The sequence below is a fragment of the Oreochromis aureus genome, linkage group 19 (genome assembly GCF_013358895.1).
Source record: "Oreochromis aureus strain Israel breed Guangdong linkage group 19, ZZ_aureus, whole genome shotgun sequence".
Taxonomy (NCBI): Eukaryota; Metazoa; Chordata; class Actinopteri; order Cichliformes; family Cichlidae; genus Oreochromis; species Oreochromis aureus.
The window spans coordinates 4,184,668-4,206,370 of NC_052960.1; the positions used below are offsets into that span (position 1 = coordinate 4,184,668).

Below are 21,703 nucleotides of genomic sequence, written 5' to 3' on the forward strand. Positions count from 1 at the left end.
AAAACTAAAAAAAAAAACTGTGGATATCTTCAGCTTTATAAGAAATCTACAAGATGGGATTTACCTGTCAGGATAATGGATACTGGCACTTATCATTTGTCTGAACACAGGCTGCTGGAGCCTCACCTCCACTGAACTAAACTGGGCCGCCTATGCTGTTGATGCTTTCTCGAGCATTTTAAATGTTATTATCTGACAGATAATATGGTGGTTAAGTGTGGTAACAGCCCCTCCATGAAGTTTGTGCCCCAGTTTTGGTGGGTGAATTTCTTTATTAGTCTGTTAAACATTTTGTGTCTGAAAGTGTGGAATATTAAACCAATTGGTGACATCAAGGTGGCTGTGTTCATTTTTTATACACGGTCTGTGCTCCAGAGATCTCTCAGCTGCTACTGGGGAGCTGTGAAATTCTGTACATGACTTTCTTCCACTCGGAGAATAAAATTTATTGTATCTGGTGATCCTCTAACCTTTTCTCTAATAGCATCTCAAGGTTTTCATTAATTCTGTGACATTTCTGAACACTAAACAATGGCACAAAATTTTAGCCAGAATTTAGTGCTTTATCAGATGAGGCTGGTGACTTTGAATGACCTTCGGTGCCACGATGAGATAGTCATTTTGTGGTTCTGAGTGAAATGTTCCAACAGCTACTGGAATAAAAATGAAATTTGCAAACGAGTAAGTGAAGTTTATTCTGAACACTCTGTAAATACACTTCCTATACTAGAATGAATATTACACAAACACATTAAAAGAATATCTATTTTAGGTTGGAATAGTTTAATGTTTCTATCTATTAATAAGGTTTTTTTTAACCATGCAGTATACTAAACTGCTGATCTTGCAGCTATCAATCGTATTTTGCAGCTTCTAACACTTAAATTTTATCTTTGTTTCCAGTGCTGACTTCAGCTCCCCTGTTGAGCCCCCATGTAGTGCTCAGGACCAGCACTCGGTGGAGGACGACATCAGACCATATTAAGGGGATCGTGTTTCCTTCTGATGACCCAGGGGACAGGGGAAGGGGGGGTGGACCACTTCCTGTGGCCATCCAGCAAGCACCAAAAACACCAAACCCTGTAAAGGCCAAATCAAACAGATGGACTGGACACTGCTCAGGAAAATGACTCTCCGCTGTAACTGAAGCTCTTCTGCTGTTCTTCTTTGCAGACTCACACTTCCTTCAATCAAAGTTTCACTTCACCATTTCTGTCCAGCTTGATATGCTTGTTTCATGAGGTTCATTTATTTTCTGCCTCACTTGTATCCAGTTTCCTTCTGTCTTTTCCTTCTCGTCCACTGCAGCTATATTTCTCCTTAAAGCTCACACCTCATTTCCTTTGAACCCACTCCACGTTCATCTCATGTGTCTGCTCACACTCTGTTGACATACAGCATTCCCTCACAGCGCTCACACGATGTAGCCCTGCATCTCTTTGCTCTCCAAGATGAGACAGTTGTGCGACAGAAGCGTCAGATCTCTGACTATGAACATCTGGAGAATGTTAATGTAATCAACACAAATCAGATTCCTCTAACAGCCATTGGCAGGAGCTCCGGGCTCTGAAGGCAGAGATGGACTGGGGAGAAATGGAGGTAGCAAAAAAAGGAAAGGGAGAGAGTGAGTGAGTGAATCAAAGAGGAAAAGGTTGCTAGTTCGTGTCCTAGAAATCTAAGCTGACATGCTTTAGATTATATAGCACATTCCTTTTCTTCTCTCGCTGATGGCTGTGGGGTTTTGCTGATACAGAGCAAAGAGAGAGCAGAGTGGAAACACTTACATGGTGAGAAAATGGGGCCCTCTTCGCAGCACAAATGAAATTCCACCCATGAGATGTTTGATCTTGTAGCATGGAAGCAGAGAGGGTTTCAGGGTCACATATGTCTGTGTGTAATAGAGAATGTGATTAGTTTGCCTGTGGAACGTGAGAGTGAGCCATTTGTAATGGTAACCTCTGACCTGAGCTGTCGTAACTACGTTTCCTCTCCCTTGGGTTAGTGTTTGTGTGTGCGTCGTGGGGGAATCGGATGTACTTCCTGGTGCACAGTCTCCATGTATCTCAGCGTAGTGACTGACTGGGAAAATAATGATAATGCAGGAGCAATGAGGTCATCCAGTTAAAGGGGCTCTTTCTCTCCCAGCCGAGTGACCCAGATTGCTGTAACGGCCTAAGCAGATTCTGGCCCAACCCCTAAAACCACTCCACCCCCATGGAGGGATTGTGGCCCCCAGGCCCACATGTGAGCCGCACACTCGCCTCTTTTTACTTGTTCCTATAGTGCAGGGGTCCCCAATCTCAGTCCACGAGGGCCGGTGTCCCTGCAGGTTTTAGATCTCACCCTGGGTCAACACACCTGAATCACATGATTAGCTCATTACCAGGCCTCTGGAGAACTTCAAGACATGTTGAGAAGGTAATTTATCCATTTAAATCAGCTGTGATGGATCAAGGACACATCTAAAACCTGCAGGGACACCGGCCCTCGTGGACTGAGATTGGGGACCCCTGCTATAGTGGGTTTATCACTGTGAAACCCTCACTGTGCACTACTCCACTGTCCACGACTAACCGTAACCACTAATGTCATCAGCACATGGCTGCTACACCATGCTACGCTTGTGTGCACCACATAAATGTCAACCTGTGCAGTCTGCTTCTGAGGATGCACACACACAAAAACATGCCATGTAATATATATAGCATGTTTATTATCCTTTGTGCAACCCCTTGCATAAAAAGAGACCTGAAAGGAAGGAAACCAGACAAAAAAGAAGAATCGAGTTCAGGGAAGGATGTGAAGAACAGGATGAGGGAAAAGGAAAGAAAGATACTTGGAGGAAGCCTGGAGAAGGTATTTATACCCTCCTATTGAGTCAAGAGACAGACAGCGAGGCACACTAACAAGCATTCAGCCATTAACGAGGCAGAGGTATTAAGCCAGGTGGCTGAACCAGACGGTATGCAATCAAAAGTGGAGATGGAAACATCCAAGGGTGAAATTTTTAGGCACCTGAAGAAGCTTTTGTGATCTTAAAGCAAAGAGAGGCATCATGTAATGGCTGGCAGCAAAGGGCAAGTAAAGGCTGTCTGATACAGAGTGGAGGGAGGCTGAGAGTTAACAGAAGGAGCTCTTCTTCTGAGTAGATGGCAATAATGAGTAACAACCAGCATCCAAGCCCTGTGAGATGAAGCCCTGCTTTCAAATTTTCAGCAGGGGTGTTTTAAGGATTTTCTAAATGGGGTGGCACAGTGGGGGATCAAGAACTGTTTGGCGAGGGGAGTGCGAAGGAAACAGGAAAGAGTGTGAAAAAATTTCAGCATGTCATGATTATCACTCAGACAGACCTCAAGCATGCATGAACTTGCATGTCTGCCTTCTAACAATATGGCAGCCACATTGATGCACAAATTCTAACTGCAAGGTGAAAGAGGTGACAACATGTATTTTGGTTAGAGAGGTAAATATGCATTATTTTATTAGGTGGTAGAGTTTGGGAGGATTAGAATCCTTTGCAGAGTGAAGTAACTAGGATAGAAAGAGGGGGAGTCTATTTATCAGAATTTTGCATCTATAATTAACACAAGCACTTTCAGTCATTATATTTTCTACTGCGTATTGTATTTTAAAGGAGAAGATTATGACAATGATAAGCAATTAATGAAATGGATAGGTTGTGATTAAGGCATGCTGGAAAAGAGACTTAAATGCTGAACACACAGGCAGGACGAACTAAATGAATAGTGACTTTTTATAAATCAATGAAAAAGGGGAATAAAAGTAAAACAAAATAAAAATCCAAACACAGAGCGAGAGAAGCATGAGAAATGAGAGACAGACACACGCAGATGGAAAAGGTAATCTGACACAGGTGGAAACAATCAAAGAAAGCTGAAACCAATGAGGACGCTGCAGACGATCACAGAAGAGTGAAAGCAACAAAAACAGTACAATTCACAACAAACTACTCCTGTATCACTCCAGGCTCCCTTCACACATGCTGAATGAAAACTGCAATTAGTTCTAGTTGAACTGAAACATACATTTTTTGTGTTTGAATGATGAAACATAAACTGCACCTGAAAAGCCTCCAGGTGAGTGATAGCTAGAGGTAGACTTGAACAATAATTCAGGCGGGGGATACAGAATGTATCTGTATATATGTGAGGGGAACCAGGCTATCTTATACACTTAGCCAAATGTTTATCTGAGAGGAAAGCTCATGGTCATGAACTGGGTCTGACCAACAAACAGGCTCATTGGCAGAGATGGGCAGTAACGCGTTACTTGTAACGCGTTACTGTAATCTGATTACTTTTTTCAAGTAACGAGTAATGTAAGGGATTACTATTGCAAAAACGGTAATTAGATTACCGTTACTTTCACGTAGGAACGCTGCGTTACTGCGTTACTAAAACCGTGATTTTTTGCGAGAACGTCTCATGACAGTGACGTAAGCGAGTGCGACGTTCGTGACAACAGCTGTCTGCAGATCATAATATATCGAAAAGGGACAGAGTGTAGCATGCAGCGTTTAAAGCGTGGAAGTACTGACCTTATTTTGAGTTTGATTCCATAAAAGTGACAAAAACATTAGTGTCCGTTGTGCGTGGAAGAAAACTTCTTTTACAGCGAAAAAACCCTAAACTTCCAAGCAAGCACCGAGTGTACTACGACGTAATGTGAAATTCACAGAGAAACTCATGGATTCTTCCACTGACCGCTGCGGCACACCTGCACCAGGGTAAACCTCCTCCGCCTACCCCAGTCCTGCTTTACAGGTGAAAATAGAGCAACAGGACCGCTAGTCTTTGATTTTATTTATTTTCTGCTGTGTTTTACTTGCATCTATTTGAAAGAGTGAGTGTAAACACAAAAAAATATTTTATTTTATGTGCTGGAATGTGCAGAAAATAGGTTTAAATGTTAAACAAATTTCTTCCAGTCAGAGAATGTTGCATATAATTTAATTTTTGCTTGATGCATAAAGTTAAAAGATTAAAACTAATAAAACAAGTTTTAAAAAGAGACTTTTCCATTTGATTACATTTTGTATGATGGATTATGCAGAAAAAGTAGAATTGGGCTGAAAGATCTATCGCTTTATCACCTATTCAGGTTGTAAATCGTGTTTTTAAAAAGTAACTAAGTAACTAAGTAATCGATTACTTTTGAAAATAAGTAATCAGTAAAGTAACGGGATTACTTTTTGGGGGAAGTAATCAGTAATTAGTAACTGATTACTTTTTTCAAGTAACTTGACCAACACTGCTCATTGGTCAGGCTGACATCATGTGATTGGACATTAAAAGTTGTTTAACCTGCCAGCTCCACGTGACAGTAGTGCTGATCATTTTTTAGTGACTGCTCCTCACAACAGCGGAGCAGTCACCATGTCTCCTGCCTCCTTCATGCTCTATCCAGGCAGCACGCTCATCTAAATGCAGTCCTTTCAGTAGTGAAATCACATTTTAAGCACACTAACTCTGTTTGTGTATAGATGCCCCTGTTTTTTGTAGGTTGAAAATCTGCTCAGCTGTGGTTCCAGAGGACATGAGCCCATCTATGCATGAATCCTTATTGATACCCAAAGATGATTAACACAAAAACAGAGTCTCAAATAACCGATAGAAGTCACTGCAATGAATAAAAGGTATAAATGAATATCTGGTGATGATAAAAACAAACTGTAACCTCCATTCATTCTTATAAGAAGTTGAAAAACTTGAATTCAAATGAAATACAGCATATTTCTTCTTCAGTGTGTGCCTGTATCAAAGTTTCAAACTTTCTCTCTCATAAGCTAAAGTTATGGGTGCTTTCACAAAAGGTTACTGGGGACACATCTATAATTATATAACATACAAGCATAAACTGACTAAAACTAACTTATCCCGCACATTTTAGAAATAAAATAAACGGCAGAATTAGATGTTCAAACGACTATATTTATAAGGAGGAGTAGACGCGATGCATGGATTGCTTCGACTCAATCCTGCTTGCTCTACTATTGCTTGTCACAGGACACCACAATGACCCTCAGGCCAATGTCCTGGAAATGTGGCGCTGCTCCCAAGATGCTGTCTGCCCCTTGCAATAGCATTATTTTGGGAGTGTTTTTGCTACTATTAGCCCTAATTCCTAGTAGGTGTTACCTTTCGTGTTATTTAAACACTACTCACAAGTTTCTGCATTCCAATCACACCTCCCCAGCTGATTTACTGCTGGTGTTTGACTACTGCGACAGCAAATAACAACAAAAACCCATTCGCTGGAGAATATAGGGAGCTCTACATTTAGTATAGCTATAAGAATTTGACAGAATAAGTCAAAAATAATGTCAAATATGTAAAGTTGTGTCATTATTGTGGCTTTGAGGGATTGATTTTGTTTGATCTTCATGTGGGGCTCTTAGAGAAATATCTGACAGCGTATTAGCACGCATTAAGATAAGCCTGGTTGGATTTAATAAGCGAGGGCTCGAGAGGACACAAAGTTTGCAAGGCAGCTTGATTGCTATGCAGACAGATACAGCAATGTCTGTGATGGTTTCAGAATATAAGTAAGTATTTTCAAGAAGTTAAGGTTTCCTTGTGTACAGTGGTTTTTTTAATGCATTCCCTGTGGTGAATCTTTCTGAGAGGCTGTGTATTTGGTGGTGGTGGAGGTCTGTTTTGCATGGATGGAGGCCAAACTGCAGAGAAAAAGATGCTGTTTCCAATTTATCTCCATTATTGTTGACACGGCTTCAGCAGAGCTCAGAGGGGGGAGAGGGTCAAACTATCACCTTTTTCTGCCCCCAGGCTCTCCCACAGCTGCCACCTCCATCCTAAACAATTACTGTCAGAAGGCCATGTAACTTACTGCACACCCTTTCTTGCTCACACTCATCAAGCACAAACCCAGACCAAGAACAAACCAGTAGAGGATGGAAAGATGTTGGCATTTCTAGAAAAAGCAACTCTCATAAGCAGTTTTACCACTTGGCAGCCACTTTTGTAACGCCCCTGGCCAAACACAAAACCAAGGCCTTTTTTAAAAGAATGGCGAGACAGCCATAACTGCAATTTCAAGGGTTCCCGGATCATAAAACATGCATTTATAGAGTCACCAGTCAATTTATAAATAAAAAAATGTTTAAAGTATAGTAACTTTGCCCCAAAGTAAGGTTCACTGTTACACTAAGTAGTAACATGCTTGGCTTGATGCTTCCCTGTTGGGTTTTTGGGGGGGTAGAAATGACTTTTGTGTTATGCATCAACCAGTTTGGCATTACATAATTTTCCCATAGTTTTCCATTCAGGATTCTTCCTGTCATTTCTAGAAGAAGCCGCACATTTTATAAACTGCTGACTTTTGTAACCCTCTTTCACTGTAGCCCAGGAAACCTTCTGTAAACTCCATCGATTTAGCGAGGCGCACTTGTGTGGCACTTGTGGCAGCGCTGATAATTGCAGGCATGCTGTGTGGCACTTAAACCTACTTTCATGAATATATTAAAGCGGAGTCCCGAAAAAGCCAGAGGCCAGGGAAAACCAGGTTTGAGTTTTGGTCCTGCTTGATGAGATGCAGGATTTCCATGCCTACAATAGTATACTGTCAGTACTGTTTTCAGAGGTGTGGTAAGACTTGACTGATGCGCAGAAGCCAGGCATAATGAGCCATAAACGTAGCGCGGGGTGCGTTAATCAGCTTAGAAGTTTGTGACAGCGCCTGAGAGTCAAATGGCGGGCTGCGCGGTAAAACCACAATGCATTATGAAATAAAGAGCTAAAGGCAGCCACTAACACAGTAATGTTATTGAGTTATCCCATAACAGGCTCAGCCAAATCCGCCTGCTGCACTTTGCTTAATGTACAACAGCTGGCGGCAGCTGGAGCCTGTGGCGGCCATAATGGATATGATATCATATCACAGTTCCCGCCCACTCTAACCTCCCATGATTCCTCATCTGTTGTCGGCTGCAGGAGAGTAGGGAGGGTGGCAGTATGAGTGGTGAGTGTCTGCAGTGTAGATATCATCCACAGCGTTCTGCCTCTTCTTTTATTTATTTATTTGTTTGTTTAACAAGAACACAACACCATAACTGTCCCATTCAGTGTCTCTTTGCCAGCATTCATCATGTCTTTCATATTTAAGCCTGACACTGTCATCATAGAAAATCCTAAATCACAATTTGTATTCAAAGTAAAGAGTTCTGCTCATCATAATGTACAGAAATATTTGACTGACATGTTCATGTTACTGTGACCACAGCCAAGCAGATTTGTTACTTTGTTTTAAGGTGGGGTGCACTAATTTTACACATCAAATACTTTGTACTACTGCATAAAGTCGCAAGTGGAATTTCCTATATTAATGAATGAACATGAAGTGTAAGTGGTATGTTGGCGCGTGGTTGTGCGGTGGGCTGGTTAGCTCTATTACGTCACAGCAAGAAGGTCCTGGGTTCAAATCCAGCTGTGGAGTTTGGATGTTTTGTCTGGGTGCTCCAGCTTCCTCCCACAGTCCAAAGACATGCATGGTTAGGGTAAGGTTAATAAGTGTACCCTGCCACGCAGCCCATGACTTATAGGCTCCACGCAAACCATGAAGGGAAGTGATGCAATGTTATGTATTGGATTGGACCCAGTTGCCTAATGCAACTAAATGTTTTCAGCAGCAGGTAATGAGTCCAATTTCTCTGTACAGAACTGTTTGTTTAGGATTCTTCCTGACCTTTTGTGTTAGATTGAGGTCAACACTTTGATTTGACTATTCTAAAACATCTTTATCCCACTCAGCTCTCTTTCCTAGGTTGTCATTTTGCTGCCATGTTTTCTTAATTTATCCAGAAAGTGTCACCTGGTCTCTGTGCTGACCATGAACAAAATAAATGATGGAAGTCAGACATTAGACTCCGCATTTTGAAGCTGCAACATAGCTAGTAGTTAGATAGTTAGTTTGGTTACCCCAAGGCGGATCTGTTTTTCCGTCTGGTATCAAACCTGCAACCTTTTACATAGCAAGCAAACCACTCCCTATATTAATATTAAAACAACAAGCATCACTGAGTTATTATAAAGAACGAACCTATTCACAGGGGGCAACAGGAATGTCTCTTTTTTGTTACGTAGAGGAACAGCGGGCTTATTTTTTTCCACTCCAGAGGTTACTCTTGGACCCTGGAGCACCCAACAAGCACCTTTAACTTCAGCGAAAATGGTGTGTTTCTCCCCAAACCACCAAACTATTCAAGTTTGGTGGAGTAAAAATAGATTGAAAAATGAAAATGTGAAAATCTACAAAACCTGAAGGTGTTGGTGTTGAATCTCCAAAATGCCAGTGGCATTCCTGTCCTTTAACAGGACAGATATCTCTCCATTACTGCTGTAGCTGCTGTGTCATGACACCAACACGAAAGGACACTTTGTGCATAAAAAGGAGGCATCTGACGAAACAGAGTTATACTACACCCGAGGAAGGGAGCTCATTATTTTTCTTGTGTGCTCAGTGCGGCTGTCTCTCTTCGTGAACCACTGTTTATTTCACAGCCAAATATTTTGATACTTTCCTTTTGAATTTGCAGGTCTATTCAAAATCTGTAGCTCTATTACTTATCTTGAGCCATCTTGGCCCATATGTAGTAAAACAGGCCCAAACCATGATACTACCACCGCTATCTGCACAGATGGGAGACAAAGTTTCTTATGCAGGAAAAATGGACCATTAGCACTCAGCTTCCAATATTGCTAACAGATGCTGGAAGACTCCAACACTAAAAACAATCTTCTGCCAAAAAGACACTTTTTTTGCTAGAAAAAAAAAGTGTGAAACCTTCTGTGGCTCCAGATGAAGATGCAGTTAAGCCTACAACAGATGAACGGAATAGATACTGTGCTATTGTAAAAAATCACTCTGAGTGCTGATTACAGGTTGGTGTTTGGGTCGGTAAAAGCGGGCCTTCCTGCAGTGAAAAGCCACAGAAAGTTTGAAAGTTAAAATGCCGACTCTGTGACTCAGTAGCCGACTGTGAGTCAACCTCAGCTTGGAAGTTTCATGATGGAGATCTGTGTGCGTTTGTTTGGAAGAGCGCTGGTCTACTTTCCCCATCTATACAAAGCCAGCAGACATGAAGTTCATCAGGTTCAAACTTCTCCATTCATGTGATCCCCATGCCGAATGAATTCCATCACTGTCGTCATGGTGTTGTCCTGGCAACCACTTAAATGCCTGTCAATGACGCTGCTGCTCAGTCAACAGGGAAAGTGAGAGCAAGACAGAGAGTTGAGGTTGGGGGAAACGCAAAAGGAGGGCAGGAGGAGGTCGAAAGGGGAAAATGTGGAGTCGGAAATAACTCTGGGAGATTTACAGTAAATGACAAGATGAGAGTAAATATTTGATGCGAGCTGACCATTAAAACATTTTCAATAATGTAGGGAGCCTGCGAGCACTGGCTGACATGCTAGTGACTTATGCAGATCCTGTTCTGTTCACGTGAACGCTGTCCCCACCTCTCTCCCCTGCAGGGATACTGGAAAAAAGCTGGGATGCACAGCAGGTACATGGTTTATTAATGATTATGACTCTATTTTTGGACTCTATGTGAAGAAAGATTGCCTCAGAGGGCAGAAATGTCCAGATCATGGACTTCACCTTATACCATGCAGGTTACATGGGCTTCATTCTTCTCCTTCTCATCGTTCATAATGCAGAAACATGAACAGATGCAAATTTTGCTCGCTCTTATAGCCAAATTGTCTTTCCTGTCACTTCTTTGCATTTCCCCAGTGCCCAGTTCTTACTCATACAATCTCATAATGAAACAAATCTCTTTTATATTAATTTTTTGGCTTTGTTTTAGTTTTTTGACAGCTCACAAATGTAGCTACACATTCATATGCATATTTCACTCGTGTCGTGACATAAGAACGCCACTCTGCCCTCCCCTCAGACTGGGAGCTACAAGAGTAATCCATTTGCACAGCAGCAGAGGGGAGAGAGGAGCGACCAGAGGGACCAACATCTAGAGAAAGAGGAAAGGAAAAGGGCTGTGAGAGAGTAAGGTGCACCCGGTCAGAAATAAAGACGTAGCTCATAAATGTTCTACACACAAACAATTATGAACTCAGTATTTGCAAAATAAGTAAGATGTTTGTGTGTGCAAAGGCCTGCATGGCCTCTGCTCTTTGATGAATCAGTGGATGATATAAGACGTAATGATGCAAGCTGATGAAAACGTGAAACACGAATGTGCTTCATGCCTGCAGGGAGCTCGTCAAGGGTGATGAGAGCTGTCTTTTTCTATATGAGGCTGCTGGAGAGAAAAAGTTACACTGGCTGATTCGATTTTGAGGAGTTTAATTGGGTTGTCACCTCAGTGGGGTCAGCGCCAGATAAAAAGGAATCAGCTATAACAGAGAGGCATTTGAACCAAATTAATTATAGCTGATTATAAAAGTAATAACAGCTATGTGACTTGCATATGGCATAAATACAAGAGCATAGTTAAGTACACATTTGTGCTTGCATTTCCACGCCAGTAAACCAGAGATTATAAATAAGATGCACAATAATTTGCAATGAAGTTAGCAAAGCAGGAGACATTTCTATATAATTAATCTAAGCTTGTACACTTTCACAGGTTACACAACAAATTAAAGCATAAACAAAGACCCCTTAAGCCCAATTAACAGCCTGTAATGCATAACCATTTAAAACCGCCATGCTCATCATTTAATGTCGCAATAGTTACAAAACAGCAAAGAGTAAAAAACCTGTCAAGGTGCACAAATGGATATATGAACTCATGACACGCTAGGAAGAATGAACTAATGAATGACTTCTTTCTAATTCCAAAGAGACCTGGGGGTATGAAGCAAATATCAGACGCTTATCCCACACACTGTCTTCCTGCACGCCATATTGTAGTGTCAGGATGAAGTGTGGAAGTAAACGAGCAATTAATAACCAAAACATTAGCTTGAAATTAGTTGTTAGTGCCATGACCTATTGCCTGTGTTGGTGATGTTCCAATAATGTCCACATCAATGGACTTTAATTGTGAGTTTTGTGACTTTTTAAAGCTGCACAGAAAATGCCCTCATTAGCATTGCCTACGTAACGTCTCTATCTGCCTTGTAATATAACTGACTGGTTGGTCACATCATGTAGGTGGTAGCTTTTAATTGTGTTGGCTAGAAAAACGCTTTAAAGGGCTCTGGCTTCATTTTGCATCACAGGCTTCTCTCTTACTATGAAACTAACCTATAAGCCGAACACTGATGCTGCACTTCAGACAGTGTCTGGGTTTTGGCACGTGTCAAACTCGAGGCCTGTGGGTCAAATACACCCTTTAAAAATTTCCTTCCAGCCAGCCCTTCAATTTAGGTTCACTGTAAAGTTTGCCTGTCTAGCTGTCAGCACACAGTGACATAGGTCCCATGCACCAAAATGACAGGCACACTTCAAACATACCTGCAAGTTAACATGCCTATTAACCCAGAATGCCACCAAAAAGCTGATGCTGAAGGGAGACAATCTCAAGAGCGATTTGAGACTGAGTATTTGATTAGAGAGTGTAAAGTGGGACCCACAAGATATCTGTTTTCCAAGAAGGGAATTTATGCCAAGATATAGAGCCATAAACACTGAACAGAGACTAAAAAAGTCACTGAACTAAAGAGGCATGCAGCTACAGCAAGCTAAATCTCACAGTGATGGAGCTCAAAGGGATTTTTATGTGCAGTAAATTTTATGGCAAAAGGCCAGGATGTATGAGACAGGCAAATTTCTCCTTTTTATGTTTTTAGGTAACACTTTGTAATATGGCCCATGACTATTACTATTACTATATTACTATTTTACTAGAAATTTACCAGAAACACAAACAATATTTCCCAATCTCGCGTTGTACGTGCACGGTACTTTTTGGGGAGCTGGCCGTATTATGGAGTGACTTGGCCTTGCCTTTTTTACATCATTATCTAATATTTGTTATGTTAATTTTTAAGACTTTTATACAAGATCAAAGTTCAAAATTTATAACTTTGTTGATGAAAAGGCCGTAACTGTCATATTCAGACAGTCAAAACCAAAGTTATGATGGATTTGCAGCTTTGTTGATTGGCTGAGAGCTTTCTGTGGACTTCATTATATATGCAAAGGTTAAGTGTGAAATGGATTTTCTTGTCATTAAACTGCAGTGTACTACGTCTGGCCCTTGATGTGATTCTCATTTCCCAGTGTGGCCCTTACTCAAACCAAGTTTGACACTCTGGGTTTAAGACAGTATGTAAAACCGCTGCGTCTGTTTCCAAACCTCAACACCATTACAAACACCACTGATCAAACATGTAGTCTGTTTAAAATCCCACAACTCCCACACTGGCTTTCATCAGCACTGCCACATGACTGTCTGCGTAACTGCACGAGAGGCTCGGGCCAAAGCAAAGACAGGTATCTTTCCATTACGGCGCTCTGCTCTCATTCGTTATCCTCATCTGAAAGGTGCATCTTGCTATTGATTTCTCCCACCTGCCAAAAGCTTGGCGAACAGCTGCTCAGTTGGACAGCCACATTACTCATCCTGGACACTTAGCAGATATCAATAATCAGCCGTTTCCCTCTTCTCTATTTGGAATAACAAGGCCATACATCAGGCCCAACAGTCACTAGCTTGCTGCCAAACTGCTCGAGACTCCAAACTCTCTCAGCCCTTATAAGGTGATTCAGTCTCTGGTCGGACAGGGAAGAAGATGAGTCTATAGGTTGGGACGTTAGAAAGACACCCATCACCGAGAGCTCTTGTTTGTGTCCAGCTCTAAATGCTGAGACATTCAGCTCGTTAAGTTTTATTTCTCCCCATAGGCGAGCCATTATGGCTCTGAAACACCCTCTTGTTACACTCTGACACAGCAAATTCAGAAACACCCGTGCAAATGACACGCTCATCGATCAAGCTGAAGAAAGTGTCCTTGGCCAACCTTGAGTGTGTCTGTGTTAGTGCAGTGATGTGTGAGGGGGGTACACACAGGTGCGCAGTGAGTCTTTGTATTGACTTGGATCCGAGCAGGACCCTCTGAAGATTTGAGGAGTTTAATGATAGCACTGGGACTGAGATAAAGCCAGTCAAAGCGCTTTGCTGCCGGTCGTTAATTACTTCGAATCACGCTGACCTTGACGAGACCAGGGTCACACAGCCCATTAGGAGGAGCGACTCGCCTCCACCCAGGCAACTTTCCCATGACACCCCCATAAATCTCCCTAAAAGAATCCCAGAGAGCATAAACCCAGGCTCCGCTGCACTGAAGAGGCTTCTAACTGTCTGCTAAACATAACTTGGCAACTGGTGTCAGTCAGCTTGATTTCCTTTCTCTGCCCACTCTCACACAACTGCATCATAAAAGTATTATGGTTTTGGTTACTTTTAAATTCAGGGAGATAATCTGACACCATGGAATGTTTCAGGAATTAGTCCCTCCAGGGCAAATTCTTAAGCGTATGAAAGAGGAGCCGCTCCACCATTAGCCAGAGTGGCATCCATCATCAAATAGCCTTAGCAGTTCAACTGGCCCTGAGGGTGCTATATGCCAAAAATCAGAGCACAATGCATGGCGATCAAATCCCCCCTGCTGTCTGATCATCTCCTTGTGACATGTGCTTATCGCTGCAGGCATCTAGAGGCCAAAATCCAACCGTGACATCAATGAAGAGCTGACAATCTCATCAAATTATGAGCTTTTTTCTATCTCTATCTCAGCCTCTGTAGGTATACGTATATAAAGGTGTCAATCATTTTTATTGTGTTCAAGCAGATTATATCTCTGACAGTCCCGAGTGATGCCCGATCTGCTTATATGTTGGGTTTTTGAGGATGTTACACAGCACCTGATCAAATGGTGCAGTTGGTGCCCTTGGCCCAAATACCACACCTGCTGTCACCCCTGTCTCTCCTGATGCTAAGAGCTTTATTGTGGACAGACGCTCAGGGTCTTCTAAATGCTTAACCATTGATCTCCACTCCCAGCTCATCACTGACCAATAATAACCTAGTTAGTAAGCCCCAGAGGGACATCACACAAAGACAGGATCTCCCTTTGGGGGAGTCAAATGCTCTTTTCTTCCCTCTGCTGTTGTTGAAGCAGGTGTCTTTCATATTGTGCTTGTCATGAGGAGATATACTTACACCATTTTGTTTTTAATGTCTCTTTCTGACAGGATGGTATCTCAGCCTCTGACAGCGAGTGAATGTATGAGAGAATAATACAGACAGTAACAGTAAATCTTGCTCAGCCTTTCGCTCATTTCCCAATGATACCCAAACTTAAATAATGACCCACTGCACCTACTCTCTTACCTCACTACACTTTCCTCCCTGTCCCCTCTTTCAACCAATCAGTCCCCGATCAATCACATGCGATCGCTGTCACAGGACGAGCAAAGAGTTACGGGCTAACCAGGCTGTCAGACAGTTAATGCAGATTCAACTGGACAGTTTGGTCAAGCTAGCACAGATCAATGCTACCTGCCTCAGCAGGCCAGTGCAGATGAGATCAGCACACACAGCCAGGCGGCTCTAGATTAATTCTTGAGCCGATAAGAGGGGGGAGAGGTGCGCTGATATATCGGAAGCTAATGCAACAGATTTCCAGTCTGATGATAGAGCTGTGAAGGCTGGCTTGAGGTCAAAGCAAAAAGGCAGGGTGAGATTTTGACAAGTGGCAGCCGTTGTCTTTGTAGCCTCGGAGTCGTTAATCTAATTAGGAGAGGGAGCCGTACACTGTTACACCCTTCAAGCTGGAGACTTCTAACCTCATTTACACAACTCACATCTGAGGTCTTAAGAGCAATCGCTCAAACCTACAGATAGAGAAGACATTTAAACTGGTTTTAATGTAATCATCTCCAGCTCCATATTTCTATTCTTGGACTCCATTAGACATTGTTCTCTGGCTTACACTGAGCCTTGGTGCACCTTTTCAGTTCATTCAGACTGTTTTAGCTCCTCTCCCTTCAAGCCAATTTTGTTTTTGGTTAGCTACCCCTCACAAACAGGTTTAAACAGCATGTGTGTTACCTGTGTCTGAGATGGTCACATCTGTTTTTAGTGAGATCATACAGAGCTGAGAGCAGAAAAAAATTTATGAAATTGGTCATTGAGATCAGTATGAAGCCAGAGCTTTTAATTCACAGGGATTAGTTGCGCGTGTCGTCACCTCGTTAGTTTAAAGATGAGCCTCCATCATTGTAGCAGAAGCTGACACACTGAAGCAGCCATTAGAACAACATCAAACTGTAGGAGGCGTATGTTCAGGTCTTAAGCTTCCTATCTTTGATTTCAGAAGCACATAACAACAGAAGATAAAAGGCATCATCGCTCTGGCTTCTGTTTGAGTGGAATAATTCAAACGCACGTGTACGTACCAGGAAAAACTCAGTCATATGCTCAGAATAAACTAAGACCGAAATGTGAATAACTCAGACTCGACAACTCACTTCTTCTCCTGAATTATTTAATAACTCCCAAAGATTTTCGCGGTTCACAGGGATGTGCATTTATGTAACCGTGTTTTGATAAACTGGACGGGGACAAGAGAGGGAATTGGGGGCAAGAGATAAAGGGGGCGGGTTATAAATAGGTCACTCACAAATACGCCGCAATGATGCTCCATGACAACCCAGCTGCAATGGCAGATGGATAAAATGAAAAAGTGGAGCAAAATGACAACCAAATAATGAACCGTGCCAAAGTGGGACAAGCAAGCAAAAGAGGAGGAAAGCATGCCACCAAGTCACCGTAACTGAACCCACACTTAGATGTCTGCGATGGGTGGGCAGACGGGAGAGGCACATTTTCACATAATTAATTCTGTTTTTACAAATGTTGGCTTATAAAAGTTAACAGTGGTAATAATCCTCAATTGGCAAACCTCCTCTTATGGGTTAAGAGCGTAGTTGATTGTGATCAAACGGCGAATGAGGAGTCAACAACAGAAGTGAGCTGCTTTTATTTTAAGAGGTGCAAAGTCAATGAATCCGACCACACGCGGCTCATTAAAGCACAATGGCCCAGGGTCGACTCTAGACATTTATTTAGTTTTGCTGCAGGCCTTTTTCTGCACTCAGCCATCGCTACCATTCATTCCTGCTGTGTGTGTGTGTGTGTGTGTGTGTGTGTGTGTGTGTGTGTGTGTGTGTGTGTGTGTGTGTGTGTGTGTGTGTGTGTGCGTGTGTGGTTGGTAAGAAGGGTGCGGTACATTGTTAGAAGCGGGCAGGGCACGATTTGACTTTTTGCCCCTGTGCTCTGAGAGAGACAGGATTGCACTGCGACAGCTGGGATGAGCGTGGCCATAGTTGAACCTGCAGTAACAACATCTACACACACACATGCACACACACACACACACACTTGGCAAACTTGCAGAAAAACATAGCAGACTCTGTACTCAGTTTTTGTGGGGACATTGATGAGCTTGATGTTTTACGGCTTCCACACAGATTAATAAAGAGCAATTTGCAAATAACGATCACGATTAATTTTCCAGTTAGTTTGACATGGTATTAGTCCATGACAGAGAGAACAACAACATGACCTCAGTGACATTAAGCTCATTATGTCTAGACAGAACTAAACGCCGCTGAACATCCTATTTTTCTCTGGATGAGATTAGTGTTGCATGGAGATACGAGGAGGGGTGTGTCTGCCATCTTTTATTTCCAAATGATGATATCTAAAGTCTGAGTCATGCGTAGAGGCTGAGGGGGAAACCCTGGAAGTTCTTTCTTCATCTCTTTTCTCTCTCTTCTCTTGGGCTCCCCTCCCCCCAGCCCACGCCGGGCAGCCCGCTGTGCCTCAGCGGGCTGCCAGGTCATACTTAACACCAACCACAGCTTCTCCACAAACCTCCTCTCTCACCATCCCCCACCCGATTCTTAAATCTGCATTACAATGAAGATGGTAGAGAGGAAAGGAGGAGGTGGGGGTGGTTTGAGCAGCCGGCGAAGAGAAAAAAACTGACGGTGGGCTCAGAGAGAGTGATGATCTCACAGATTGGTCGAAAAAAAGCCCCACAGAGTGGTTAACCCAAAACTGAGCTAATGAGTGTATCTGTGTGTGTGTGTTGGGTTTCTAGCAGTTGGGGGGTAGATTCATTTGCATGCGGCTGCACGCAAGTGGTTGTTGTCGTATATATTTCTTTGTGTACAGCAAACAAATGGCACTTGTGCTGTCAGCTATTCCTGAGCAGCAGGGAAGATGTCTGTTTGATTTTGTATCAAAAGCAGCCCTTTTTTATGATATGCACGAATGCAAAGCTGTCATGTAATATAGCTTATCATGTTTTATTTATCCACTTTTAGCAGCGTGAAGTGTGTCAGCATGTCTATGCTTGTGCTCAAAGGATTTCTGAGTGTCACAGGTCAGCTGACATTTTGCAGTTTTGACAGGAGGAGATGTGGATTTGACTTTTCAAAAGCTTCATCGAGCTGCCTTCTGCCTATTTTCCACTGACAGCTTTTTTGAGACACACTAGGGCCATTACGGGAATAAAAAAACAATACGCCCAATTGTTTAACATCTAACACACAAGCCTAGACACAGGAAGTTATATGTAATCCCTATACTGCGAAAGATCACATGTAATGCTGTCAAAGCTTTAATACATAATAATTTTACATGCCTGTCACTAGAACTTCATTTATTCTGAATTGTTTAGTGTTTAAAGTGATAAATTGATGTTAGTAGGTGAGACCTTCTAATAAGATCTGCACTGTGACATTTATAGAGCAGGGTGTTTATTCCTCTCCGTGAATCGCTACCTTATCGTGGTGGAGGGGTTTGTGTGTCACAGGGATCCCAGGGGCTATGTTGTCTGGGGGCTTTTGCTCCCTGGTAGGGTCTCCCATGGCAAATTGGTCCTGGGTGAGGGACCAGACAAAGAGCGATTCAGAAGACCCGTATGAAAAGAACATCGAGGGAACAGTTTACCCTGCCCGGGATAGGGTTACCGGGGCCCGCCCTGGAGCCAGGCCCGGGAGGGTGCCCGAGGGCGGCGTCTGGTGGCCGGGCCTTAGTCCATGGGGCCCGCCGGGCACAGCCCGAAGAGGAGACATGGGCCCATCCTCCCGCAGGCCCACCACCCGCAGGAGGCGCCATAGGGGTCGGGTGCAATGTGTGTCGGGCGGCGGCCAGGAGCGGAGGCCCTGGCGGACCGATCCCGGCTGCCAAGACTGGCAATAGGGACATGGAATGTCACCTCTCTGGTGGGGAAGGAGCCTGAGTTAGTGCGTGAGGTTGAGAAGTACCGGCTAGATATAGTCGGGCTCACCTCACGCATGGCTTGGGCTCTGGAACTAGTCTCCTGGAGAGGGGCTGGACTCTGTCTCAGTCTGGAGTTGCCCCTGGTGAGAGGCGGCGGGCTGGGGTGGGTATTCTAATATCCCCGGCTTGCTGCCGGTACGCTGGGGTTTTTCCCAGTGGATGAGAGGGTTTGTTCCCCGCGCCTCAGGGTCGGGGAACGGGTCCTGACTGTCATCTGCGCTTATGCGCGCCGAGTAGCAGTTCAGAGTACCCAGCCTTCTTAGAGTCCCTGGGGGTGCTGGAAGGTGCCCCACCTGGAGACTCTGTTGTCCTACTGGGAGACTTCAATGCTCACGTGGGTAACGACAGCGAGACCTGGAGGCGTGATTGGGAGGAACGGCCTCCCTGATCTGAACCCCAGTGGTGTTTTGTTATTGGACTTCTGTGCAAATCACAGTTTGGCCATAACGAACACCTTGTTCGAACATAAGAGTGTCCATAAGTGCACGTGGCACCAGGATGCTCTAGGCCGCAGGTCGATGATCGATTTTGTAATCGTATCACCAGACTTGCGACCATATGTTCTGGACACTCGGGTAAAGAGAGGGGCTGAGCTGTCAACTGATCACCACCTGGTGGTGAGTTGGATCAGGTGGCGGGGAGGACGCTGGACAGACCCGGTGCACCTAAACGCGTGAGTGAGGGTGTGCTGGGAACGTCTAGCAGAGGCCCCAGTCCGCGAGATCTTCAACGCACACCTCCGGCAGAGCTTCAACAACATTCCGAGGGAGACGGGGACATTGAGTCCGAATGGACCATGTTCAGCGTCTCCATTGCCAAGCTGCTGCATTGAGCTGCGCCGCAAGGTGGTTGGTGCCTGCCGTGGTGGTAATCCCGAACCAAATGGTGGACACCAGAGGTGAAGGGAGCCACCAGGCTGAAGAAGGAGTCCCTATCGGGCTTGGTTAGCCTGTGGGACTCCAGAGGCAGCTGACAGGTATCGACAGGCCAAGCGGAATGCGGCTCGGGCAGTGGCTGAAGCAAAAACTCGGGTGTGGGAGGAGTTCGAGAGGCCATGGAAAAAGACTTTCGGACTGCCTCAAGAGATTCTGGCAAACCGTCAGGCGCCTCAGGAGGGGAAAGCGGTGCTCTACCTGCACTGTGTATAGTGCTGGCGGTGCGCTGCTGACGTCGACTGAGAAAATTGTCAGGCGGTGGAAGGAATACTGAGGACCTCCTTAATCCCACTGACACGCCTTCCGAGGAGGAAGCAGAGTCTGGGGATGAGGGAATGACCCGCCAATTTCTGGGGTCGAGGTCACTGAGGCAGTTAAACAACTCCTCGGTGGCAGAGCCCCTGGTGTTGATGAGGTCCGCCCGAGTTCCTGAAGGCTCTGGACGTTGTAGGGCTGTCCTGGTTGACACGCCTCTACAATGTTGCGTGGAGATCAGGGGCAGTACCCTGGACTGGCAGACCGGGTGGTGGTCCCCATCTTTAAGAGGGGAGACCGGAGGTGTGTTCCAACTACAGGGGATCACACTCCTCAGCCTCCTGGGAAAGTCTATGCCAGGGTGCTGGAAAGGAGAGTTCGTCCGTTAGTCGAACCTCGGATACAGGAGGAACAATGCGGTTTTCGTCCTGGTCGCGGAACACTGGACCAGCTCTTTATCCTCTCGAGGATACTTGAGGGTGCATGGGAGTTTGCCCAACCAGTCTACATGTGTTTTGTGGACTTGGAGAAGGCATTCGACCGTGTCCCTCGGGGTGTCCTGTGGGAGGTGTTGCGGGAGTATGGGGTGTCTGGCCCACTGCTACGGGCCATTCGATCCCTATACAACCGTTGTAAGAGTTTGGTTCGCATTGCCGGCAATAAGTCGGACTTGTTTCCGGTGGGTGATGGGCTCCGCCAGGGCTGCCCTTTATCACCGATTCTGTTCATAATTTTATGGACAGGATTTCTAGGCGCAGCCAAGTGGCGGAGGGCTTCCACCGGTGGCCTCAGAATCTCATCTCTGCTTTTTGCGGATGATGTGGTTCTGATGGCTTCATCGGTGGGGCCTCCAGCTCGCACTGGAACGGTTCGCAGCCGAGTGTGAAGCAGCAGGAATGAGGATCAGCACCTCCAAATCTGAGGCCATGGTTCTCAGCCGGAAAAGGGTGGAGTGCCCACTCCGGGTCGGGATGAGTTCCTGCCCCAAGTGGAGGAGTTCAAGTATCTCGGGTCTTGTTCGCGAGTGATGGGAGAAGGGAGCCGGAGATCGACAGACGGATTGGTGCTGCGGCTGCAGTGATGCGGACGCTGCACCGGTCCGTCGTGGTGAAGAGGGAGCTGAGTGTAAAAGCGAAGCTCTCAATTTACCGGTCGATCCACGTCCCGACCCTCACCTATGGCCACGAGCTGTGGGTAGTGACCGAAAAGA

General features: G+C 44.5%; 1 long non-coding RNA gene across 2 annotated transcripts; it reads right to left on the reverse strand.

Moving 5' to 3' along the window:
* Positions 1–696: 696 nt before the first annotated feature.
* Positions 697–4,581, reverse strand: LOC120435010. Of its 2 annotated transcripts, XR_005609463.1 has the most exons (4): positions 4,559–4,581; positions 1,964–2,079; positions 1,785–1,888; positions 697–1,583 (listed from the first exon to the last, which is right to left on the reverse strand). It is a non-coding gene; the product is annotated as an uncharacterized LOC120435010 (long non-coding RNA). The 2 variants fall into 2 exon arrangements; XR_005609462.1 differs by lacking the exon at positions 4,559–4,581 and having other exon boundaries at positions 1,964–2,222.
* Positions 4,582–21,703: the final 17,122 nt, after the last annotated feature.